Source organism: Chenopodium quinoa, unplaced genomic scaffold (genome assembly GCF_001683475.1).
Source record: "Chenopodium quinoa cultivar QQ74 unplaced genomic scaffold, ASM168347v1, whole genome shotgun sequence".
Taxonomy (NCBI): domain Eukaryota; kingdom Viridiplantae; phylum Streptophyta; class Magnoliopsida; order Caryophyllales; family Amaranthaceae; genus Chenopodium; species Chenopodium quinoa.
The window spans coordinates 477,476-483,475 of NW_018743204.1; positions in this window are offsets into that span (position 1 = coordinate 477,476).

The following is a 6,000-nucleotide window of genomic DNA, read 5'->3' on the forward strand; positions in this document are numbered from 1 at the left end:
GAATAAAACATCTCTTTTTGATAATCCTAATCCCGGTCAAAAGTAAATTTTTTGTCTCATAATTTTTATCCTAATATTATATGGTTGGATAGCTCTTGAAATCATCTTTCCAATGATATATCATAATCCCAATTCCAATTAGAAACGGAAAAGATATGAACGAAATACCAAACTCTATCCAAATCTGACACTGTTCCACTATTTTGATCATATATTTTATTCTACAAAAGATATCAATCTGATTATAATTGGGTTGGAAATTAGACTTTTAGAGCTTTCCGACGATATATTATTTATCTTATTATGATTTCTGGATCAAAAGTTATGATAAAAACAAAAGCCGCAAAATTGTAGGATCATCGCGCCGCGGCAAAGCTGTTGCGCCACGATGGAACCTGTTTTATTCCGATTCGGATTCTAACTCTTTTCTGATCATTTGACCCTCTTTTTTCCTTGCAAATTGAGGTTGTTTCACCCCGTTTTCAATCACCAACAATCGTCATCCTAATCCCCTCTCTAACACTTTTTCTCTCTCTCTTGATTCTTCTCTTAGCTTAGCCTAAACACATCTCAACACATCCTTGATACTTTTCTCTAATTAATCACCATACCTCCATCACGAGCTTTGAATACTCCTAGCCAATCTCAAAGTTGCCTTTGACCTCAATGTCAAAGGTTGATAGTTCTGAGGGTTTGGTCCCTAATCTATATTTCAATTCTTATTTGATTTATTTCTTTCTTGAAGTTACTAACGTGTGTATTGTTTTAATAGAAAGAGATATGAGGCATCAAAGTGAGTAGATCTACTATCCTTATTCCTCGATTTTGATACAGAAATCATGTTTAGGATATTATTTTAATTCTTAGTATCATGTTAGGATGTTGATTTTGATAATAGAATCATCATTAACATTGGAAGCAATTTAACCATAAAAATAACAGTTAGTATATGAAAAACACAACAAAAACCGTTAGAAATATAATTGGAACAAAAGGAACATGATTCCTTACTTTGATTTCTCTTGCTTGCAACTATAAAACAATAAACGCGTTAGTAACTTAAAGGAAAATAATAAAAAATAATGGAAATTAAATAAAATTAAAGTAGAGTTGATTTGGGGCCAAACCCTCAAACAGTTCTACCTTTCACGTCTTGGTTTAAGTGTAGAACCTCGGGTAAAGTACGGACTCCGGGGAGTGGATGTATGGTAAAAGAATAAGGGAGGAAATCGGAGAGGGGTTTGTAGATGAATTCGGAGAGGGGTCAGCAGGTAATGTATCTGGAGAGGAATCTTGCCCACAGACGGCGTCAGATGTTTGGGGGGTTTTTTATGTGTCCTATGGGAGAGTTACAATTTCCTAGTATGCTCCTTCTTTCGTCTGTACTTGCACAAATAACGGAATACTCCGGCTGGGGCTGGGGTGTTACGCCTCCGAAGATTAAGTTAGTGTCTTTCTAAATGAGGAAATAAGACAATAAATGCTTCTCGATTTGAGAGCGTTTGCAAGGGGATTTGTGTTTTGTTGGTTTGTGGAAAAAATGATTCGATCCCCATTAATGAGGTCTGTCCTTACTATTTATAGTAGGGGAGGACTGTATCTCAATTAGGGTACAATGACACGTCGCAAAGGGATTGGGCCTTTGCTGACCGTTGCAAGTTTGACACGTGGCACACCTTTATTGGGCCACGTGTCTTAGGGTATTTTTTCATCTAATCATTTGTCCCTCACAGGTGTGACGTGGAAAACGTTAGTTCCACAGGTGTATCCTAAATCACTCTGTATACGCCGATACCTGCAGAAAAATGTTAGTTCCACAAATAATAGAGTAAAGGGATAGAATACGTATCTGACACCAGTACATGTTAACAAACACGTTTTAGTAATTTTCTACGCCTCGAGAAATCCACCAAATGATAATTTTCCATGCCTTGGGAATTCTATTGTGAACCACTACGCCTTGAGTGATCCACTAGATAAAAGGTGACAAACTTCCATGCCTTAAGAAACATGTCGTAGACTCCTACGCCTCGAGTCGGTAAGACTAATATGAGATAGTTTCCACGCCTTGGGAACCCTATCGTGAGCTCCTACGCCTCGAGAAACTCACAAATGAAAGGTGACAAGTTTCCACGCCTTGAGCAACATGTCGTAGACTCCTACGCCTCGAGCAGCCTACTGAATGATAATCTTCCACGCCTCGCAAAGACTGATATGCGATAGTTTCCACGCCTCGGGACCCTATCATGAGCTCCTACACCTCGAGCAACTCATAAGTGAAATTCCATACTCTGGGAACAACACTAAGTCTCCACGCCTCAAGACATAATCGCCAACTTCTACGCCTTGAGAAGTGTGCAACGATCGACAATTTTCCACGGCTCGGAAAAACTTGTTTGATAATAAAAAATTACAAGTCTCTACGCCTCGAGAAACTTGCAACGTGAATTTTACACGCCTCGGGAGATGATCACTAGGTGTTTGATAAATGTCTGATGATGATTGTTCGATTGTACATGAGACCTGCAAAATAGAATTTGCCAAAGGACTCGTATAGATAGTGATTGACTTGACCAACTGACTTGACTAAGCTTGACTTGACACGACATGACATGTGTATGACCTGTGATTGTGTGTGTATATGTATATTTTGAGTGTGTGCGCAGAAACAAACAACTGAAATTGCAAAAATTTCCGTCATTTTTTGTCATGAGTGGAGGGTACAGACTTTCTCCCGAAAAAGAAAGACGTGAAAAATGAAGTAAAATTTTTCGAACTTCACTCGATGAAAATTTTGAAAAAGTTTTTGAACTTCCCCAAAATAAAAGACATGAGAAAAGGAAGAAGTGTTGAACTTCCTCGTTAAGCAAAGCGAGATGAATCGCATGGATTTCCTTTTTGTCAAATTGAATTGCTCGTCTTGAAAATAATGTATGCATGATGAATGTTCGAAGGCCAGGAGGCTAATTACATCATATGACACGATCAATGAATGCACTTAGGTCATGAAGCTAAGCACAATAGTTTGTTGTCAATGTATGTTGCTTAGGTTAGGAAGCTAAGCATCATATAGTGTATGAAAAACAATCTTGATGAACGTTGCTTAAGTCTGGAAGCTAAGCATGTATATAGAGGTGATTGCCGAGTATTACTTAGGTCAGGGAGCTAAGCAAGTGTACCAACGAATCTTGATGAATGTTGCTTAGGTCAAGGAGCTAACCACAATATGTAATGTATGCAACAGTGAATATTGCTTAAGTCAGGAAGCTAAGCAAGTATTCATTGATGCTTTTGAACGATGATGACGTTTGATGAATATTATCGTGAAGCATGCGTGGTGTGGAAACAAGCTTTCATTATAAGGGATTCCTAAGGGAAGGAGGATATGGCCATGAATATGTGAATGGAGTGTGTGAATGAAGTGTGTGAAAGTGATACTAAGGCTGGCTGCAAAGGCTACGGTGACGGAAATAGATGTGAGAAGAGTCAAAGATGATGACTCTTTAGGCTAGGTAAACTAAGTGATGTGGGTTCAAGCCCCCAAGTCTAGCTCTATATGGGTAGGGATAAGCATTGGAAATTTTTAACTCGATCATGTATGAATGAATGTGGCCGCACCTCAATGTGAGGTTGCTTACGTATCCGTCAGGAATCAGGCCAAACGTAGCTCTAGCCAAACTTTGCACAAGTGTATGTACACCTCAAAGTGGTTTTTCAAGGGTTGTAATGTGGTTAAGGCTGATGGTTTAAAGAATAAAGGGGTAAAAGGCTCAAGACCCGAGATAAGCCCCCCAAGATGTGTAATTGTGTATTTGAAATTTGGACTTTGCAAGTTTTATTTTATATATATATATATTTTTTTTTTCATATTTTGCTTTTAATCAATGCGAGCAATCTCAGATCTTGCGGTCAATCACTCACTTAGCATTCATGTTTCTTAGGCACGTCCCAAGCACTTGATGAGAGACGCAATTTGATCGAGACATGTTCATATCAAAGACATTGGAACACTTGCACTTAGACATTGTTTTATTATTGCTTTGTTTTGCTTCTTCTTCTTCTTCTTCTTCTTTTTTTTTTTTTTTTTTTTTTGGAACTTTCTTTTGAAAATTACACAAATTACACACCTTCCCATCCCAAGGTTAGGTGAATGTGGGTTGATCAAATGAAGCCAAACTTAAGATGAGGCTCAAAGTGGTTAATGAAGAAGTGGAATATGTGTTTGAATGGTTAAAGGGGAAATTATGGGTTGCAAAGGGTGCCTCAAATCATTGGTGTACCTTGTGTTTGGTTCGGCAATTAATTTTTTTTTAAAATTTTTTTATTATTTTTTTTTAATTTTTGAACTAAATAATGGCATGATCGAGATATAAAAGAAAATTGCTCATTTTATTAATGGAAAGAGGTGAACGAAACATACAAAAACACATAGAAAATCAGAAATGGGATAACCTATACTAGACATGAATGGGGAAAAGGGAAATGAATAATAAAAAGAAAACATCATGAAATCTTGCACGAAGGACTCGCCGTGCGCCTTATCTTCACTACTTCTTGCCGCCTGGAGGGACAGGAAGTTTGTTGACATCAACTAGATCCTGGATGGAATCTTTTAAGTTCCAACACTGCTAGATGGTGTGACCTCTTCCTTGATGAAACTTGTAATGAGCATTGGGATTCCATTTAGCACTCCTTTCTTCAGGTTTTGGCTCTGGAAATGGTCCAATAGGTGTAATCAAGCCTTGACTATAGAGGCAATCAAAGGCAGCATCATAAGTCATTCCTAAAGGAGTGTAAGCTCTTTTTTTCTTTGGCAAAGGAGCATCAAGAGCTAAAACTTCATTGAGATCAACTTGGCTTATATTGTTAGTAGTATTTTTGGGCTTAGAAGACAAAGAAGAAAGAAGGTCGTTCTTCTTGTTTTTCCAAGTGTTATTATTGTTATCACTTCTAGCGGTCTTTATTAGCTCGTCCTCAATATTGATGCCAATATCTTATACAGCTTTAAAAGTGTTCAATGGCAAGAATTTGTGATGTTGCCTGTACTTGTGAGTCAAATGCTGGATAAAGAGACGAACCATCTCCTTTTCCTTGGGAGGATCCACCAAGAGTGCAGCTGTTTCCCTCCACCTGTTCAGATAAGCGGTGAAGCCTTCATTCTCTTTTTATTTGAGAATGGAGAGTTCACGTTCAAAAGTTCTAGCTTGATGATAGGGTCATAAAAGTATGATATTACATTTATTAAGCTCTTGATATTATAATTAAAATTTCATTGTTTAAGGGTGTTTTATTTAATATTCTTCCATAAACACGAGTTACTACTATTTTATTTAGTTGTTTATAGGAAAGAGAATTTTGACATCAAAATGGATTCAATTGCTGCTCGGGATTCAAGGAAACGAAACCCCACAAATTGGGATTACTCATATTTGTATCAAGCCCAAAGTTAATGATGTAAGTGAAGCCCATCAAGAGAGACTTGATGTACAGCAGCCCTAAAAGAAGCAGAGAAACCCCAAAAGAGGAAAACACGTTCATCTTCTCTAGGAAGCTGCTATAGGAAATCTTGACCGATTCTCGCGGGTAACAGATCATCAAACAATAGATGATAGGGATGAAATCAGTTAATTATGGGGGCGAAAAATTCGGATAGGTGGTTTTTTTGGGGGGTCTAAGTTTTGTGGGTGGCAGTACATCAGAAGAGACAACCAGTACCTACTGCAATTGAAGGACTGAAACAAGGGTGAAGAACAATTAATAGCACTAAATTTTTTCTCTTCGTGGAATTAGCTAAGTGAATCTAATTGTCACTTTGTCAGTACCTTGTCTACTTTTAGTGGTATTACAATTTTGCTTATTACTATTTATATGCACTAGTTTTGTAGTTGGTATTGGAGTTTGGATAATTAGTTTTGTTTGATAAGTTTCATTATTGATTAAGCTTTGTTAATTAGCTATATTATGTATTTCATGATTTCTCTTTTTCTATTCTATACTATT